This window comes from Pongo abelii, chromosome 12 (genome assembly GCF_028885655.2).
Source record: "Pongo abelii isolate AG06213 chromosome 12, NHGRI_mPonAbe1-v2.0_pri, whole genome shotgun sequence".
In the NCBI taxonomy this organism is placed as follows: Eukaryota; Metazoa; Chordata; class Mammalia; order Primates; family Hominidae; genus Pongo; species Pongo abelii.
Window position 1 is genome coordinate 75,788,071 of NC_071997.2, and position 21,990 is coordinate 75,810,060.

General features: G+C 36.9%; 1 long non-coding RNA gene across 2 annotated transcripts; it reads right to left on the minus strand.

Moving 5' to 3' along the window:
* Nucleotides 1-15,634: 15,634 nt before the first annotated feature.
* Nucleotides 15,635-21,764, minus strand: LOC134759665 (uncharacterized). 2 transcript variants are annotated; one of them, XR_010136217.1, is made up of 3 exons: nt 20,894-21,764; nt 16,744-16,791; nt 15,635-15,901 (listed from the first exon to the last, which is right to left on the minus strand). It is a non-coding gene; the product is annotated as an uncharacterized LOC134759665 (long non-coding RNA). The 2 variants fall into 2 exon arrangements; XR_010136216.1 differs by lacking the exon at nt 20,894-21,764 and adding an exon at nt 16,893-16,935.
* Nucleotides 21,765-21,990: the final 226 nt, after the last annotated feature.

Below are 21,990 nucleotides of genomic sequence, written 5' to 3' on the forward strand. Positions count from 1 at the left end.
TATTATAATTCTGAACTAAGGCTGAGGTCGCATGATTGGGAAGAAAGAATGCCAAATGATAACCAGGAGGTATAACCAACAGAACCTCACACTCCAGTATGGGTTGGAGATAAAGAAAATGGAAAGTGATTCTCCTGGTTTAGACCACTAGACAGATAATGATGCTATTTACCGACAGAGGAAGTGAAAACATTTGTTTTTAACACAAAGATATTAATTTTTAATAACCTAAGTAAAAAATGGCTATTGTATTGATCAGCTGTTAATCAATTTATTCTCACTGTAAGGATTCCAAAAGACTTATTTTGAAATTCTCAGGGTTGCTTCCAAGATGGCTGAATAGCAACAGCTCTGGTCTGCAGCTCCCAGCTAGATCAATGCAGAAGGGTGATTTCTGCATTTCCAACTGAGGTACCTAGTTCATCACACTGGGGCTGGTTGGACAGTGGGTGCAGCCCACGGAGGGTGAGCTGAAGCAGGGCGGGGCATACCTCACTCGGGAAGTGCAAGGGGTGGGAGGATTTCCCTTTCCTAGCCAAGGGAAGCTGTGACAGACCGTACCTGGAGAAACAGTACACTCCTGACCAAATATGGTGCTTTTCCCACAGTCTTAGCAACCAGCAGACCAGGAGATACCCTCCTGTGCCTGGTTCAGCAGGTCCCACACCCATGAAGCCTTGCTCACTGCTAGTGCAGCAGTCTGAGATCGATCTGCAATGATGCAGCTTGACAGGGGGAGGGGCGTCTGCCATTGCTGAAGCTTGAGTAACTCACAGTGTAAACAAAGTGGCCTGGAAGCACGAACTGGGCAGAGCCCACCACAACTCAGCAAGGCCTACTGCCTCTATAGATTCCACCTCTGAGGGCAGGGCATAGTAGAACAAAAGGCAGCAGACAGCTTCTGCAGACTTAAATGTCCCTGACAGCTCTGAAGAGAGCAGTGGTTCTCTCAGCTCAGCGTTCAAGCTCTGAGAATGGACAGAATGCCTCCTCAAGCGGGTCCCTGACCCCCGTGTAGCCTGACTGGGAAATGCCTCCCAGTAGGGGCCAACAGACACCTCAAATAGGCAGGTGACCCTCTGGGACAAAGCTTCCAGAGGAAGGATCAGACAGCAATATTTGCTGTTCTACAGCCTCCACTGGTGATATCCAAGCAAACAGGGTCTAGAGTGGACCTCCTGCAAACTCCAACAGACCTGCAGCTCAGGGGTCTGACCATTAGAAGGAAAAAAAACAAACAGAAAGAAATAGCATCAACATCAACAAAAAGGACATCCACACCAAAACCCCATCTGTAGGTCACCAACATCAAAGACCAAAGGTAGATAAACCCACAAAGATGGGGAAAAACCAGAGGAGAAAAGCTGAAAATTGCAAAAAACAGAGCGCCTCTTCCCCTCCAAAGGATTGCAGCTCCTCGCCAGCAACGGAACAAAGCTGGACAGAGAACGGGTTTGACGAGTTGACAGAAGTAGGCTTCAGACGGTTGGTAATAACAAACTTCTCCGAGCTAAAGGAGCATGTTCTAACCCATCACAAGGATGCTAAAAACCTTGAAAAAATGTTACATGAATGGCTAACTAGAATTAACAGTGTAGGAAATACCTTAAATGACCTAACAGAGCTGAAAACCATGGCACAAGAACTTTGTTACTCATGAACAAGCTTCAATAGCCAATTCGATCAAGTGGAAGAAAGGATATCAGTGATTGAAGATCAAATTAATAAAATAAAGTGAGAAGACAAGATTCGAGAAAAAACAGTGAAAAGAAATGAACAAAGCCTCCAAGAAAATGGGACTATGTGAAAAGACCAAATCTACATTTGATTGGTGTACTGGAAACCGATGGGGAGAATGGAACCAAGTTAGAAAACACTCTTCAGGATATTATCCAGGAAAACTTCCCTAACCTAGGAAGGCAGGCCAACATTCATATTCAGAAAATACAAATATACTCCTTGAGAAGAGCAAACCGAAGACACACAATTGCCAGATTCACCAAGGATGAAATGAAGGAAAAAATGTTAAGGGCAGCCAGAGAGAAAGGTGGGGTTACCCACAAAGGGAAGTCCATCAGACTAACAGCAGATCTCTCTGCAGACACCCTACAAGCCAGAAGACAGTGGGGGCCAATATTCAACATTCTTTATTATTATTATTATTATTATTATTATTATACATTAAGTTTTAGGGTACATGTGCACAATGTGCAGGTTTGTTACATATGTATACATGTGCCATGCTGGTGTGCTGCACCCATTAACTCGCCATTTAGCATTAGGTATATTTCCTAATGCTATCCCTCTGCCCTCCCCCCACCCCACAACAGTCCCCAGAGTGTGATGTTCCCCTTCCTGTGTCCATGTGTTCTCATCGTTCAATTCCCACCTATGAGTGAGAACATGTGGTGTTTGTTTTTTTGTCCTTGTGATAGTTTACTGAGAATGATGATTTCCGATTTCATCCATGTCCCTACAAAGGACATGAACTCATCATTTTTTATGGCTGCATAGTATTCCATGGTGATATGTGTGCCACATTTTCTTAATCCAATCTATCATTGTTGGATATTTGGCTTGGTTCCAAGTCTTTGCTATTGTGAATAGTGCTGCAATAAACTTACGTGTGCATGTTTCTTTCTAGCAGCATGATTTATAATCCTTTGGGTATATACCCAGTAATGGGATGGCTGGGTCAAATGGTATTTCTAGTTCTAGATCCCTGAGGAATCACCACACTGACTTCCACAATGGTTGAACTTGTTTACAGTCCCACCAACAGTGTAAAAGTGTTCCTATTTCTCCACATCCTCTCCAGCACCTGTTGTTCCCTGACTTTTTAACAATTGCCATTCTAACTGGTGTGAGATGGTATCTCATTGTGGTTTTGATTTGCATTTCTCTGATGGCCAGTGATGATGAGCATTTTTTCATGTGTCTTTTGGCTGCATAAATGTCTTCTTTTGAGAAGTGTCTGTTCATATCCTTCACCCACTTTTTGATGGGGTTGTTTGTTTTTTTTCTTGTAAATTTGTTTGAGTTCATTGTAGATTCTGGATATTAGCCCTTTGTCAGATTAGTAGGTTGTGAAAATTTTCTCCCATTTTGTAGGTTGCCTGTTCACTCTGATGGTAGTTTCTTTTGCTGTGCAGAAGCTCTTTAGTTTAATTAGATCCCATTTGTCAATTTTGGCTTTTGTTGCCATTGCTTTTGGTGTTTTAGACATGAAGTCCTTGCCCATGCCTGTGTCCTGAATTATTCAACATTCTTAAAGTGAAGAATTTTCAACCCAGAATCTCATACCCAGACAAATTAAGCTTCATAAGTGAAGGAGAAATAAAACCCTTTACAGACAAGCAAATGCTGAGAGATTTTATCACCACCAGGCCTGCCTTACCAAAGCACCTGAAGGAGCACTAAATATGGAAAGGAACAACAGGTACCAGCCACTGCAAAACAAATGCCAAATGATAAAGACCACTGATGCTATGAAGAAACTACATCAATTAACCGGCAAAATAACCAGCAAACATCATAATGACAGGATCAATTTCAAACATAACAATATTAACCTTAAATGTAAATGGGATAAGTACCCCAATTAAAAGACATAGACTGACAAATTGGATAAAGAGTCAAGACCGATTGGTGTGCTGTATTCAGGAGACCCATCTCATGTGCAAAGATGCATATAGGCTCAAAATAAAGGGATAGAGGAAGATCTACCAAGCAAATGCCAAGCAAAAAAAAGCAGAGGTTGCAATCTTAGTCTCTAATAAAACAGACTTTAAAACAACAAAGATCAAAAGAGACAAAGAAGGCCACTACATAATGGTAAAAGGATCAACTCAACAAGAAGAGCTAACTATCCTAAATATTTATGCACCCAATACAGGAGCACGCAGATTCATAAAGCAAGTCCTGAGAGACATACAAAGAAACTTAGACTTCCACACAATAATAATGGGAGACTTTAACACCCCACTGTCAATATTAGACAGATCAACGAGACAGAAGGTTAACAAGGAAATCCAGGACTTGAACTCAGCTCTGGACCAAGCAGACCTAATAGACATCTACAGAACTCTCCACCCAAAATCAATAGAATATACACTCTTCTCAGCACCACATTGCACATATTCTAAAATTGACCACATAATTGGTAGAAAAATACTCCTCAGCAAATGTAAATAATAGAAATCACGACAAACTATCCCTTAGACCACAGTGCATTCAAATTAGAACTCAGGATTAAGACACTCACTCAAAACTGCACAACCACATGGAAACAGAACAAGCTGCTCTGGAATGACTAATGGGTAAATAACAAAATGAAGGCAGAAATAAAGATGTTCTTTGAAACCAATGAGAACAAAGACACAATAAACCAGAATCTCTGGGACACATTTAAAGCAGTGTGTAGAGGGAAAGTTATAGCACTAAATGCCCACAAGAGAAAGAAGGAAAGATCTAAAATCAACACCCTAATATCACAATTAAAAGAACTAGAGAAGCAAGAGCAAACAAAATCAAAAGCTAGCAGAAGGCAAGAAATAACTAAGATAAGAGCAGAACTGAAGGAGATAGAGACACAAAAAACCCTTCAAAAAATCAGTGAGTCTAGGAGCTGGTTTTTTGAAAAGATCAGCAAAACAGGCAGACCACTAGCAACACTAATAAAGAAGAAAAGAGAGAAGAATCAAATAGATGCAATAAAAAATGATAAAGGGGATGTCACCACTGATCCCACAGAAATACAAACTACCATCAGAGAATACTATAAACACCGCTATGCAAATAAACTAGAAAATCTAGAAGAAATGGATAAATTCCTGGACACATACACCCTCCCAAGACTAAACCAGGAAAAATTTGAATTGCTGAATAGACCAATAACAGGCTCTGGAATTGAGGCAATAATTGATAGCCTTCCTGGCAAACTGAATACAGCAGCACATCAAAAAGCTTATCCACCACAATCAAGTTGGCTTCATCCCTGGGATGCAGGGCTGGTTCAACATACATAAATCAATAAATGTAATCCATCACTAAACAGAACCAAAGACAAAAACCACATGATTACCTCAACAGATGCAGAAAAGGCCTTCCACAAAATTCAACAGCCCTTCATGCCAAAAACTCTCAATAAACTAGGTATTGATGGAACGTATCTCAAAATAATAAGAGCTATTTATGACAAACCCACAGCCAATATCTTACTGAATGGGCAAAAACTGGAAGCATTCCCTTTGAAAACCAGCACAAGACAAGGATGCCCTCTCTCACCACCCCTTTTCAACATAGTATTGGAAGTTCTGGCCAGGGCAATCAGGAAAGAGAAAGAAATAAAGGGCATTCAATTAGGAAAAGAGGAAATTAAATTGTCTCTGTTTGCAGATGACATGATTCTATATTTAGAAAACCCGATCGTCTTAGACATGAAGTCCTTGCCCATGCCTATGTCCTGAATGGTATTACCTAGGTTTTCTTCTAGAGTTTTTATGGTTTTAGGTCTAATATTTAAGTCTTTAATCCATCTTGAATTAATTTTTGTATAAGGTGTAAGGAAGGGATCCAGTTTCAGCTTTCTACATATGGCTAGCCAGTTTTCCCAGCACCATTTATTAAATAGAGAATCCTTCCCCATTGCTTGTTTTTGTCAGGTTTGTCAAAGATCAGACAGTTGTAGATGTGTGGCATTATTTCTGAGGGCTCTGTTCTGTTCCATTGGTCTATATCTCTGTTTTGGTACCAGTACCATGCTGTTTTGGTTACTGTAGCCTTGTAGTAAAGTTTGAAGTCAGGTAGCGTGATGCCTCTGGCTTTGTTCTTTTGGCTGAGGATTGACTTGGCAATGCGGGCTCTTTTTTGGTTCCATATGAACTTAAAGTAGTTTTTTCCAATTCTGTGAAGAAAGTCATTGGTAGCTTGATGGGGATGGCACTGAATCTATAAATTACCTTGGGGAGTATGGCCATTTCCACGATATTGATTCTTTCTACCCATGAGCATGGAATGTTCTTTCATTTGTTTGTATCCTTTTTTTTTTTTTTTGGAGATGGAGTCTTGCTCTGTTGCCCAGGCTGGAGTGCAATGGCGCAATTTCAGCTCACTGCAACCTCCACCTCCTGGGTTCACTGGGTTCATGCCATTCTCCTGCCTCAGCCTTCCGAGTAGCTGGGACAACAGGCGCCTGCCACCACACCCGGCTAATTTTTTTTTTATATTTTTAGTAGAGACGGGGTTTCACCATGTTAGCCAGGTCTCGATCTCCTGACCTCGTGATCCACCCGCCCACCTCGGCCTCCCAAAGGGATGGGATTACAGGCGTGAGCCACCGCGCCCGGCCTGTATCCTCTTTTATTTCATTGAGCAGTGGTTTGTAGTTCTCCTTGAAGAGGTCCTTCACATCCATAGTAAATTGGATTCCTAGGTGTTTTATTCTCTTTGAAGCAATTGTGAATGGGAGTTCACTCATGATTTGACTCTCTGTTTGTCTGTTATTGGTGTATAAGAATGCTTGTGATTTTTGCACATTGATTTTGTATCTTGAGACTTTGCTGAATTTGCTTATCAGCTTAAGGAGATTTTGGGATGAGACGATGGGGTTTTCTAAATATACAATCATGTCATCTGCAAACAGAGACAATTTGACTTCCTCTTTTCCTAATTGAATGCCCTTTATTTCTTTCTCCTGCCTAATTGCCCTGGACAGAACTTCCAACACAATGCTGAATAGGAGTGGTGAGAGAGGGCATCCCTGTCTTGTGCCAGTTTTCAAAGGGAATGCTTCCAGTTTTTGCCCATTCAGTATCATATTGGCTGTGGATTTGTCATAAATAGCTCTTATTATTTTGAGATATGTCCCATCAATACCTAATTTATTGAGAATTTTTAGCATGAAGGGCTGTTGAATTTTGTCAAAGGCCTTTTCTGCATCTATTGAGATAATCATGTGGTTTTTGTCTTTGGTTCTGTTTATATGATGGATTACATTTATTGATTTATGTATGTTGAACCAGCCTTGCATCCCAGGGATGAAGCCCACTTGATCGTGGTGGATATGCTTTTGGATGTGCTGCTGGATTCGGTTTGCCAATATTTTATTGAGGATTTTTGCATCGATGTTCATCAGGGATATTGGTCTAAAATTCTCTTTTTTTGTTGTGTCTCTGCCAGGCTTTGGTATCAGGATGATGCTGACCTCATAAAATGAGTTAGGGAGGATTCCCTCTTTCTCTATTGATTGGAATAGTTTCAGAAGGAATGGAACCAGCTCCTCCTGGTACCTCTGGTAGAATTCGGCTGTGAATCAGTCTGGTCCTGGACTTTTTTTGGTTGGTAAGCTATTAATTATTGCCTCAATTTCACCAAAAGCAATGGCAACAAAAGCCAAAATTGACAAATGGGATCTAATTAAACTAAAGAGCTTCTGCACAGCAAAAGAAACTACCATCAGAGTGAACAGGCAACCTACAGAATGGGAGAAAATTTTTGCAATCTACTTACCTGACAGAGGGCTAATATCCAGAATCCACAATGAACTCAAACAAATTTACAAGAAAAAAAAAACAACCCAATCAAAAAGTGGGCAAAGGATATGAACAGACACTTCTCAAAAGAAGACATTTATGTAGCCAAAAGACACATGAAAAAATGCTCATCATCACTGGCCATCAGAGAAATGCAAATCACAACCACAATGAGATACCATCTCACACCAGTTAGAATGGCGATCATTAAAAAGTCAGGACACAACAGGTGCTGGAGAGGATGTGGAGAAATAGGAACACTTTTACACTGTTGGAGGGACTGTAAACTCGTTCAACCATTGTGGAAATCAGTGTGGTGATTCCTCAGGGATCTAGAACTAGAAATACCATTTAACCCAGCCATCCCATTACTGGGTATATACCCAAAGGATTATAAATCATGCTGCTATAAAGACACATGCACACGTATGTTTATTGAGGCACTATTCACAATAGCAAAGACTTGGAACCAAGCCAAATATCCAACAATGATAGACTGGATTAAGAAAATGTGGTACACATACACCATGGAATACTATGCAGCCATAAAAAATGATGAGTTCATGTCCTTTGTAGTGACATGGATGAAGCTGGAAACCATCATTCTCAGCAAATTATCGCAAGGACAGAAAACCAAATACCACATGTTCTCACTCATGGTAGGAACTGAACAATGAGAACATATGGACACAGGAAGGGGAACATCACACACTGGGGCCTGTTGTGGGATGGGGGGAGGGGGGAGGGATAGCATTAGGAGATATACCTAATGTTAAATGACGAGTTACTGGGTGCAGCACACCAACATGGCACATGTATACATATGTAACAAACCTGCACTTTGTGCACATGTACCCTAAAACTTAAAGTATAATTAAAAAAATAAAAAATATATATATATAAAAAGAAAAATAAAAATTTATGTTACACACACACAAAAAAAAAGAGAAAAGAAGAAAGATATTGCCTAAAGATGCCAATGAGAGGTTGCAGAATTTGCTGATGTGTACATTGGAGAGGGCCATAAAGAGGGTGATGGGCAATTCTTTTGTTATTGATAAGAATCCAAGTGAAAAATGTGTATTACAGACACTTTTTACCCTAGGATGACATCTGTGGATGCTGCTAACTGATCAGAACTTGCTGCATGTTGCTTTGTGGTCATTTTATTTCTGTGGTAGTTCTAGATGTAAGGTTTTCCTTTTGTTTTTCACTTCTTATGTATCTTTAGTCATAGCAGGAAGGCACAACAAACAGTCTTTCCCATCTTCATAACCCCAAATTACTTAAGACTTTGCCATAGTACTATTTATTTCTGCCTGATCAAATTCCCAGCACGTAACAGAAGCTGCTGCTTTCATTCTTGTATTGCTGAATCTATTCATATAACAGAGTATGAACAGATTAGTGGATACCACTAAATATTAGTAAAGTGAGCAAATGAGACTGCTTTAGAAAAAAGGCTCACCTTATGGGACATTTGAGACTCAACTCTAAATCAATCTTATTAGAGTTGTGTCTTTCTTCCAGTTCTGATATATATTTTTTTAAATTTTAAGACAGGGTCTTGCTTTGTTGCCTAGGCTGGTCTTGAACTCCTGGGCTCAAGTGATCCTCCCACCTCGGCTTCCCAAGTAGCTAGAATTGCAGGCATGTGGGCACCACTATACTTGGCCAGTTTTGATATTTATAACCCCATCTCTTATTCCGAATCATCAAGGATGAATATATGTTTAAAACTAAAGTAAATATAATTTTAGTTTTGAGCAGTTTTTTGAGACCTATGGAGAAAATAGCTATCTGTGGTAACTTGAGTCAAGATTTAAGATTTTATTAATATGTTTTATTCATTGAGATCAGCCACAAATTATGTTTTATGAGGTAGGTTTCAAGAATTCATCAGTTGAAATATAAATAAAAAAAAAACAGGGAAAGATTCAAAGGTGTGATTATCCTTTCCTTGTATGAAAGTATACCTTCCACAAATTTTATACAGATAACGTTTGCAAAATTATAATCAGACATTTCAGTGTATTTCTGATATGCATTTTTAGCAATCACAACCAGTATCTTGTTGGATACAGGGGAAGTTGCAGAAAGAAATTATCTTTATATGAATAGTATAGTACTTTGATCACAGATTAACAAGGTTGTGAGGGAGCCTTGAAGGTCATTGTTGTTATTCCATTTACTATTGAAGACTTTTGCTTTTATCGTCTATTGAATCAAACACATTCTTGGGTACAATCAAGGAGTCTAAAGTTTGCTTGTACTTCTAGAAAAAGTACAGCCTCACAAAAAATAACCTCTTGAGCCCCTCCCCATCTCCCTTCTAAAGTGACAGATAATCTCACACCTGCCAGGCCCTTCTGCTTGCCTTTTACATACTTATATACAGTTTATTCTTCCAGAGCAAGATTTCCCAGCCTTGGTGCTATTGATTTTGGGCTGGGTAATTCTTTGTTTCTGGGCCTGTCTTGTGCTTGCCTCAATCAAATAAATGCCAGTAGTATCCACCCACACAGTTGTGACAACTCAAACCCAAAATGTCTCCAAATATTGCCAAATGTCCTCTGGGAGGGCAAAATTGCTTCTGGTTGAGAATAACTGTTCTAAAGATATGCTTACATGGGCCACTAAGGGGAAAAATGGTGAACGAACTTTAATTCTGCAACCTCACTAGTATTTGGATTAGGTTTTCATGCATATAAATATATTTGGGGTTATACTAAAAAACTCATGATGTAGGGATCTTTTTTAACAGAAGTATTCTGTCACGGGACTCACCTTCTGTGTTCTGACTCTGACAGCAATATCAATATGTGAACCACTTTTCCATGCTGGGGGCCGAAAATACTGCCATGAATGAAAACCAGTTTCTTCTCTGAAAGAGAAGGCACTCCTGGGACTTTATGTAAATCCTTGACCAAAATGAAACTTAACATAGATCAGCATTAACTGTGTACCCTGTCAGTGATGAACATTACTACTGGCATTCATTAATGAAAGACATCTCATGTGTGTATATTTATTCCTATGAATAAGAATCTTCCTTGCTCTGTTCTTCTTGTATCATTATTAAAGGATGAATAATACCCAGAGAGGTGGTTAAAGCTACTTAATTGGGATATGAATAAATGAAATGTTCAATTAAGAAGGCCAAATGCCAAGGATTTGAATTAGTTTAATGCTTTTCTAGGACTTGACATAATGCATTACTGATGGCTAGCATTTACAAAATGCTTTGCTTTATGAGAAACAGGGTTAATTGTTAAGCTTTGGCTTAAAACCATCTAATCTGTTATCACTTTGTTTTATATTTTTTGGTTTTTTATTCATTGCTTAAATTTGTAGAGAGGAGTCCTTATTTCAATAAGGTGTTTCCTACCTTAGGATATTCCAAACCTTTATTATTCACAAATGCTCTTATTTGATTCCAAGTTCCATATATTTTAATATACTGTGCAGCTACAAGGTTGAAATGATTTCTAAATTGGCATCTTTCAGTTTTTTCAGTGGCTTGCACAAATTAAGAAAATGTTATTCTGCTTATCAGGAGTGAGCTTGTTGTAGCTTGTGATGTTTGTGCTGGTCTTTAAAATATCAGCCATAGAATCATTTATTGTGCAATCAAATAAACTGGAATGCTTCTAACACTGGCTGAATTTTCAGGCTTTTTTTGTGAAATAAAATAATAAAGAATAGAATAGTAATAAAAACCAATTGTACTGATGCATGACATACATTTGCATTGCTCAGATTTGTTCTGCTTCTCATTCCTCCAACTATTTCAGAAAAAGCCATCTAAAGTAGAAACTTGGTAAGTTTTTTAAAATAAAGCTTATGGACAATACTCCTTAAAAAGATAATATTTAAAAAAAATTTGAGGCATGTATTTTTAGAATTCTTCGAATACTCTGAAATAAAAGAATAGGTAGAATCATAATTTTTAGAACAGATAGTGATTTTATGGGTAATTCAACACAAAGCTTTCATTTTACTTATGAGGATACTGAAATTAAGATAGGTTAATTGACTTACAAAAGGTCTCTCAGACAGAATAGGCACAATAAAGAATTGCGAATTCCTAATCTATTGGTATTGGTTTTCTTGCACATGACCTTTCTACATGAACTTCAGGGTTATCTTTTCTGAATATTATTATGTGTTTTAAAGTCAGGGATACAGAAGGCTAAAATAATATTTTCTTCACAGCCAAAAGTTTTGTTTATCAATTTTAAGGGTTATTTTAATGGTCCTTGATATATTATGACATTTGGAGATTCACATGCACATCACAAGTGCAATTGGACACAGGTAAGTTGTATGACCCAAGTGTTCAACCAGAATTTGATTCCTTTCTGTCTCTAAAGGTATACATTTTGAGATTTATATAAAGAAAATACCTTTAGCATTGTTTGTACATCCACCAATAATGTTTTTTAAAAATATAATTTAATCTTAATGTTTCAATTCTGAGGAGTGGGCACATGGGGTTTGTTAAATTGTTCTATGTATTTTTTGTTTTGTTTTCAAATAAATTAATTTTGTAAAGTCAAAAAAGTGAAATTATGTGTCAAAATAGTTTTGCTATAATAAAGCCAGTATTGCTCAATAGAATATTGTCTTCTTATGATATATGTTCAGTATAACTTCAAGGGATAGAAACTTGCTACTATGAACATTCTTAGAAAAAATAATTCTGTAACAATATAGTAACATCAGTAACAATTTAAACATTAAGTCTCTCTCCCTTATGGTGGTATAAAGTGTATATAAGGAGGTATCTCATTGTGATTTTGATTTACATTGTCTTCATGACTAAAGATGTTGAACATCTTGTCATGTGATTTTTTGTCATTTGTATATCATCTATTCAAATTTCTTGCCCATTCTAAAATTAGGTTATTCCACTCCTAGATATATGACCAATAGTAAGTTTAAAACGTCATGAAAACTGTTGAATACAATGTTCGTATTAGCTTTATCCATAACAGCCAAAAGAGAAAACAATCCAAATGTCCATTAACTGAATAATGGATAGACAAAATGTGGTATTGTTTTATCGCCAAACAATATTTCACATATAATGAAATATTGTTTGGCTGTAAAAGTAAATTATTATATGTGAAATATTGTTGGCAGTAAATCAAGTATTGACATATGTTATAACATGGATGAAATTTGAGAGCATGCTAAGTGAAAAAGAAATAAAAAATTATATGACTACACATCATTTAATTCTGTTTATATAAAACTGTTGGAATAGGCAAGTCAATACAGACAAAGTAGATTAGTAGTTGCCTAGGGCTAGGAAGAGAGGGAAATGGGGTACAACACTAAAGTGTATATTTTTTGTGGTGGGTGGCTGGTGAAAATATTCTAAAATTAGATAACTGTGGTTGTCACATGGCTTCGTGAATGCATTCATTTGTTCTCACACTGCTAATAAAGACATACCTGAGACTGGATAATTTATAAAGGAAAGAGATTTAATTAACTCACATTTCAGCGTGGCTGGGGAGGCCTCAGGAAACTTATAATCATGGCGGTAGGGGAAACAAACACATCCTTCTTCACATGGTGACAGCAAGAAGTGCCAAGCAAAAGGGGGAAAAGCTCCTTATAAAACCATCAGATATCGTGAGAACTCACTCGTTACCAGGAGAACAGCATTAGTGTAGTCACCCCCATGATTAAATTACCTCTCACCAGGTCCCTCCAACAACAAATGGGGATTATGGGAACTACAGTTCAAGATGAGCTATGGGGGTGGGATCACAGTCAAAGCATATCAGCGAATATCCTAAAATATTGAACTGTAAACTGTTTTAGTATATGTGCTGCCACAGAGAGCCATGAACTGTAAATTTTAATAGGATAAATTTTATAGTATATGAGTTATATCTCAATAAAGCTGTTTGAAAAAGGAAAAAACTATATACTTATTATAAAAATAATACAATTTTCCTCTTTAATAGTTTACCAAATAATAAAAATGAGAATTTTTTTTTATTATACCTTAAGTTCTAGGGTACATGTGCACAACGTGCAGGTTTGCTACATAGGTATACATGTGCCATGTTGGTTTGCTGCACCCATCAACTTGTCATTTACATTAGGTATTTCTCCTAATGCTATCCCTCTCCCAGTCCCCCACCCCCTGACAGGCCCCGGTGTGTGATGTTCCCTGCCCTGTGTCCATGTGTTCTCATTGTTCAACTTCCACCTATGAGTGAGAACATGTGGTGTTTGGTTTTCTGCTCTTGTGATAATTTGCTTAGAATGATGGTTTCCAGCTTCATCCATGTCCCTGCAAAGGACGTGAACTCATCATTTTTTATAGCTGCATAGTATTCCATGGTGTATGTATGCCACATTTTCTTAATCTAGTCTATCAAAGATGGACATTTGGGTTAGTTCCAAGTCTTTGCTATTGTGAATAGTGCTGCAATAAACATATGTGTTCATGCGTCTTTATAGTAGCATGATTTGTAATCCTTTGGGTATATACCCAGTAATGGGATGGCTGGGTCAAATGGTATTTCTAGTTCTAGATCCCTGAGGAATCGCCACACCGACTTCCACAATGGTTGAACTCATTTACAGTCCCACCAACAGTGTAAAAGTGTTCCTATTTCTCCACATCCTCTCCAGCACCTGTTGTTTCCTGACTTTTTAATGATCGCCATTCTCACAATGGTATCTCATTGTGGTTTTGATTTGCATTTCTCTGATGGCCAGTGATGATGAGTATTTTTTCGTGTGTTTTTTGGCTACATAAATGTCTTCTTTTGAGAAGTGTCTGTTCATATCCTTTGCCCACTTTTTGACTGGGTTGTTTGTTTTTTTCTTGTAAATTTGTTTGAGTTCATTGTAGATTCTGGATATTAGCCCTTTGTCAGATGAGTCAGTTGCAAAAATTTTCTCCCATTCTGTAGGTTGCCTTATCACTCTGATGATAGTTTCTTTTGCTGTGCAGAAGCTCTTTGGTTTAATTAGATCCCATTTGTCTATTTTGGCTTTTCGTGTTTTAGTCATGAAGTCTTTGCCCATGCCTATGTCCTGATTGGTATTGCCTAGGTTTTCTTCTAGGGTTTTTATGGTGTTAGGTCTTACATTTAAGTCTTTAATCCATCTTGAGTTAATTTTTGTATACAGTGTAAGGAAGGGATCCAGTTTCAGCTTTCTATATATGGCTAGCCAGTTTTCCCAGCACCATTTATTAAATAGGGAATCCTTTGTTCATTGCTTGTTTTTGTCAGGTTTGTCAAAGATCAGATGGCTATAGATGTGTGGTGTTATTTATGAGGCCTCTCTTCTGTTCCATTGATCTGTATATTTGTTTTGGTAACAGTACCATGCTGTTTTGGTTACTGTAGTCTTGTAGTATAGTTTGAAGTCAGGTAGCATGATGCCTCCAGCTTTGTTCTTTTTGCTTAGGATTGTCTTGGCTTTGTGGGCTCTTATTTGGTTCCATATGAAGTTTAAAGTAGGTTTTTCTAATTGTGTGAAGAAAGTCAATGATAGGTTGATGGGGATAGCATTGAATCTATAGATCAGGTTGAGCAATATGGCCATTTTCACAATACTGATTCTTCCTATCCATGAGAATGGAATGTTCTTCCATTTGTTTGTGTCCACTTTTATTTCGTTGAGCAGTGGTTTGTAGTTCTCCTTGAAGCGGTCCTTCACATCCCTTGTACATTGGATTCCTAGGTATTTTATTCTCCTTGTAGTAATTGTGAATGGGAGTTCACTCATGATTTGGCTCTCTATTATTGGTGTATAGGAATGCTTGTGATTTTTGCACATTTATTTTGTATCCTGAGACTTTGCTGGAGTTACTTATCAGCTTAAGGAGATATTGGGCTGAGATGATGGGGTTTTCTTTTTATTTATTTATTTATTTATTTATTTATTTATTTATTTTCTTATACTTTAAATTTTAGGGTACATGTGCACAATGTGCAGGTTTGTTACATATATATACATGTGCCATGTTGGTGTGCTGCACCCAGTAACTCGTCATTTAACATTAGGTATATCTCCTAATGCTATCCCTCCCCACTCCCCCCACCCCACAACAGTCCCCAGAGTGTGATGTTCCCCTTCCTGTGTCCATGTGTTCTCATTGTTCAGTTCCCACCTATGAGTGAGAACATGCGGTGTTTGGTTTTTTTGTCCTTGCGATAGTTTGCTGAGAATGATGGTTTCCAGCTTCATTCATATCACTACGAAGGACATGAACTCATCACTTTTTATGGCTGCATAGTATTTCCTGGTGTATATGTGCCACATTTTCTTAATCCAGTCTATCATTGTTGGACATTTGGCTTGGTTCCAAGTCTTTGCTGTTGTGAATAGTGCTGCAATAAACATACGTGTACATGTGTCTTTATAGCAGCATGATTTATAATCCTTTGGGTATATACCCAGTAATGGGATGGCTGGGTCAAATGGTATTTCTAGTTCTAGATCCCTGAGGAATCGCCACACTGACTTCCACAATGGTTGAACTCGTTTACACTCCCACCAACAGTGTAAAAGTGTTCCTATTTCTCCACATCCTCTCCAGCACCTGTTGTTCCCTGACTTTTTAACAATTGCCATTCTAACTGGTGTGAGATGGTATCTCATTGTGGTTTTGATTTGCATTTCTCTGATGGCCAGTGATGATGAGCATTTTTTCGTGTGTCTTTTGGCTACATAAATGTCTTCTTTTGAGAAGTGTCTGTTCATATCCTTTGCCCACTTTTTGATTGGGTTGTTTGTTTTTTTCTTGTAAATTTGGGACATAGGCATGGCAAGGACTTCATGTCTAAAACACTGAAAGCAATGGCAACAAAAGCCAAAATTGACAAATGGGATCTAATTAAACTAAGGAGCTTCTGCACAGCAAAAGAAACTACCATCAGAGTGAACAGGTAACCTACAGAATGGGAGAAAATTTTTGCAATATATTCATCTGACAAAGGGCTAATATCCAGAATCTGCAATGAACTCAACATCTTTTTTCTAACAGATGATTCTCGCTGCAAGCCTTGTTTCAATCCAATCAGCATTTCCACAGCTCAAAGCCTATGCTGCCACAGGAAGAATCAAGTAATGGATCTTTCCTAGACCACTTCATGCAGGCCAGTTCATTATATTAATAATTTGTATAGACCATTTGAAAGAGCCTACATGTTTTATAAACAGAAAATTTTACCTTAGGATCTTCAGAAGGAGCCAAGCCGCAAACACCTTCTGATGAACTCTGTAACAACACAATGCACTTAGTAGGATATACAACACATCAAGGAATGTTTTAAGAAATATAAACTATGAATATTAAAATTCAGAGAAACAGGGCCTCACCTTGCCCCCACCATCAGCCTGAGCCTTTCCACATGTGTTTTCTGGTAATAGAAGTCATTTATTTCATTATTCCCTCAGAGACTTATGGCAGAAACATGATGTATCAGCCTTTTCCTAAACGTTTACTTTGAGTTTCTACAGACATCCCTACAACTTTCAAAATGTTCTTCAGATTCACTATTTTCATTCTTATGCTACTGTAATAAGGCTCAGTGGCATCTCACACCCCATATTATCCCGAGGGATTATCCAGACAGCAGCAAGCATAATTGTTTAGAAAATTAAGTGTTTAAAATATTTAGCAAAGTAGAGAGAATAACATAATACTTATAGATCTGTTATCTATTTTGACATATGTGTATCAGGTAGATAAGTCGATGGAGGGAAGGAGGGAAAGATAATAGATCCTTGTGAAACATTTCAGGGATACAGAATCTCAAATAATTTAGTAAAAATCCAAGTAACACACTCTCAGCTTAAATAAATGTTTCAGATAATTGAAGTTTCTAAGCATTTCTCCCCAATCCTCTTCCTTTATTTTTCCCCTGAGTGAACACTGTCTTGAAGCTGGCATTCATCATTCTCATGCATGTTTTCAATCTGTGACTACTCATGTATATATGCAGAAACATTATACAGAAGGGTTCTTCCTGTTTTCAAACTTTACATAAATAGCATAACTTGCCCATCATTAGGAGCACTTGATTTTTCTGCTCAGTGCTCTATTTTTGAGGTGTCCTAACATAGTTCTAGTTCATTCATTTGAACCATTTACAGTATTCTGTGAAGTCATAACATTTATCTGTTCTTTTTAATGGACATTTAGGTATTTTTAGTCTTCACTATGATAAGCAACGTTGCCATGAACATCTTACTTGCTATCCTGTGCTATAAGAACTTTCTCTAGGATGTATAAATAGTGTGAGGGTTAAGGCCATAACTCACATTGCTGTATTGTGCTAAATTCTACTGCAATCTCATCAGTGAACATTCCTACTAGCACAAATGAGAATTTTCATTGTTCCACATCCTTATAAACTCATTGAATTGTAAAACTAGATTTTAATTTTTCAAATTCCATGGTTTTGAATGGAATTTCAGTTTTTTATTTGCATTTCCCCAAAGAATCAGTGAGATTGAGAATATTCATATGTGTAGATTGAGTTTCTCTTTCTGGTCCCTGTTCCTCTCCTTTGCTCACTTATCTGTTGTATTATTACTTATATCCTCCCTCATTTGTAGGAATCCTTCCTTAACTCCAGATCCTAATTCTTTGTCAGATATATTTTAGATACTTTAAGACATTTCAGATATTTTTCTCTCAACCTATAGCATGTGTTCTATTTTTGGTAATGATGTCTCTTGAAGACCAGAAACTTAATTTTAACAAAGTTAATTTAACCATCTTTTTTCTTTAGTATTTATTCTGTTTTGTAACTTAATAAATTATTCCTTAGCCCAAGATTATGAAAATATTTTCTCATAATTTCTATTAAAAAGGTCAAAGGTCTGCCTTTACATTTTTAGCTTTTCAGCCACCTAATTGTTTATTCTGGATGAAATGGGATTCCAGTTGTTTTTCATATGGATAACTAATTTTCCCAGAACTATTTATATATTTGTTCATTCTTTCCCAACAGTTTTAATGACACGTCTGAAATATATTGTTTCTACATAGATGTTTAAATTTCCTTAAAATTTCCCAATTTTTCTATTTGCCCAACTTCAAGCAATTTCTATATTATATAATCATAAATAATAAGTTGTTAAACAAGTGTGATAAAGTCCCTCTATCTCATCTTTCTCGAAATTGTCTCAGCTATTCTTGGTCTTTTGTACCATCATATGAGTTTCATGAGGAGCTATCAAGACCCTGAATAAATCCATTTAGTTCTTGAATAGAGGTTGCATTGAAAATATATATTTATTTGAGGTAAATTGGTGCTTCTTTAAGAGTTTCTAATTCCTAAACTTTGTGTACTTCTCCTTTTATTCAAGTCTTATGTACTTCAGGAATATTTTGAAAATATCCCCTTAAAAATATTAAGACATTTTAGAGCTATTCATGAGTACTTTACCACCATTATGTAATATTATTATATTTATCAATTTCTTTTCAGTGGATAGTAGTTATGTAATTTTTTTAGTTTACCTAAAATCTAGTAAAATTTCAAAATTCTCTGAGTAGTTCTATTAACTTATTTATATATATATATACCTTTCAGTTTTCTATAAAAGCAATCATATTGTGGAAAATTAAAGACTTTTTTCTTTTCCTTCATAATTTGTGTAACTTGATTTCTCTATCTTACTAGACAAACTAGCACTTGTAGTATTACATTGAATAGAAAAAGTTATAAATGGCATCATTTTCATTCCTGATTTTAAGTGCTAAACTTCTAACCTATTATCAATAAGTATGATAGTTGTGGGAGAATTTGAATAGACACCCTTTCTTAGATTAAGGAAATTTCATTCTGTATCAATTAGAAATGCTTTTGACCAAAAGTAAGAATATCTAACATTTACGTTTGCAATAAAAATATTTAATTATGATATACAGAAATAATTTGAAAATTGGTGGTTCCAGGGGCAGGAGCTTCTCTGGATCAAGATGTCTGACATTCCTTTATGGCATATTCCAAGCATCATATCCACATACAATTATGGTCATAGGGAGGAAACAGGCTGTAGCCACGGCACATAAAAATGAATCACCCATCTCTTCTTTTATTAGGGAGGAAAGCCATTTCCTCGCCATCAGAATTATCCTTATACCTCATTAGCCTGGCCTGAGTCATCTGCCCATTGTTACACAGCAGAAGCTGGAAAAGTGAGTAGTTGGCTTTTTCAGTCCTTTTGTCCATATTCCCCATTTGATTCACCATGCTTTTACAGTCTGAATAGTGAGAAGTGGGTAGGAAAAAGGGGTTTAAGAATAAGTATGAGGTACACATAGTAAACAACAGAAGTAGCATATTTTGTTTGCTATGCTATCTGCTAAGAACTTTCATTTTTAATATATAAAACAGTGTTGAATCATATTTACTTTTGCTGCTTCTACTGAGATAATCATGTAGATTTCTTTATTAATCTATTAATCATATATTATTATAACAGCATTTCTAATATTGAAGCATTCTTGCTTTTGTAAGATTAATTATGCATGGTCATAATGTATTTTTTAATGTATTGCTTAGTTAAATGTATTAGTATTTGGGGAAGATTTTCTGCATCCAAATCATAAGTAAAATTCATCTCTCATTTTCTTTCTTAGACTTTTATTGCCTCGTTTTGGTGTCAATATTACACTGGTTTGATTAGAATGAATTTGGACATTTTCCCTCTTCTATTCTCTAGAGGATAATTCACAAACATTCTTGATTTGGTAGGATAATTTGGCATTATATGCCTTCCTGTGTTCTAGAATTGAGGCAGGAAGGCAGCCAAGGGAGCCTCAAGACAGACCTTGGCTCCAAGCAGTCAGCCTGGCTGTGGTTCCCTATGAATTCACCACAAGTAGTCCCTATTACCCTACAGGAGCCAGTTCCTGGCCCCCGCTGACAGTGCCCTGCTTCATACTAGCAAGCTCATGGCTTCAGCTTCATTCACTGGTTTGTCTCTCTGTTCTGTTTTTGGTCTTCAGAAATATTTAGCTTGCTTTGGAGCCCAAATATTTTTGGTTTGTTGCTACTATTTTTAATGATATATTTTATATATCATTAGTTATCTGTTTAGAATTCGAGGACTGAATATAAACTCATGTGCAATCTTGATCAGAAGCCTAAAAACACTCTGAAAATATGGTCTTGAACAGAATCCCAAAAGCACTCTTTGTAAGTGTGGTCTAGCATAGCCTTCAAGATTGAGCTTTTGCCTGACTCTACATCCTGGGCTCCTACTTCTTTCCATCTTATTCCTTACAGTTCATTCAAATGGGCCTACATTTGGTTCCTAAACCGAAACTCTTCCCAGCCTGAGGATTTTGAATATTTTCTTACCTTGGTGATAGCCATACCCCTAGCAGGTGAAGAAGCCAACCTGCAGAGAAAATCAGAGTGAAATGTTGAGGAAATTCTGATGGCATCTAAACCCAGACTCCAGCCATTCTTGTGCCATCTCCAACACTGTTCTTCTTGAGATCTGGCTGTATGACTCAAACATTCCTGGTTTGCCTAAGGTGCTTCAATTTCAATCTCTATTACTTGCAAACAGAATCCTAATGAATACACATTTTTTATAATAGTAATATACATTAGTCTACTTTGTCTCAATTTAAGCTATAACATATTATCTGAATTAGAAGGAGCATTTCTAAGAATTAGGACTTGGTCTCCCTTTTCTAATGACAGGGCTGGAAAAGTGGCTGTGATAGCAGACAAACTACAGGAGAAGGGGCCACTAGGCAATCTCCTCTCAACAGCTTTACCTGATGTGACACATGGCTACACTCTCTCAATAATTATTCAGATTACTGATATGGGTAATAAATGTACTTATGTCTATGGTTCAGTTTGTAGGTTTTAAAACATCTTTCATACTTATTCCCCAAAGATACTCACAATAATCATGTAAAGAGTTAAAAACAGACTAGTAAACCAAGACAAAAGGGTCTGGCTTGAAACCTATTTTTCCTCACCATCCATCTATCCATTCTTTTCCACAAAAGAATGCTTCTGATTACTACCCTCATAGAGATTCAAAACACTGACTGCTCTTCAGGACAATAGATGGAGGTATTTCATTTCCTGTACAATTCAAATAGCAATAGCTTATTTTTAAAGCAAGCACATTTCTGTTTTCTTTGGTTGTCTAGACTTCTTATGTATTTTGGTATCTCCAAACTCTGACACATGTAAATTTTAAATGGTAATATGACTTTTGTTTTCCCCCAAATATGGAAATAAAGGCTTAAACAAATATAACCCAAGAGATACTTGAAATTTAGATAAAAACCAGCTTTTAAACATTTCAGAGAGACTAACCCCATGGTTGCACTTATTCCACAGGCAATTAATTTGGCTAAAACAAATATTCTTTGATGACCATCAAGAATAAAGCAGAGCAATTTTAATATGATAGAATTATTATTGACTGG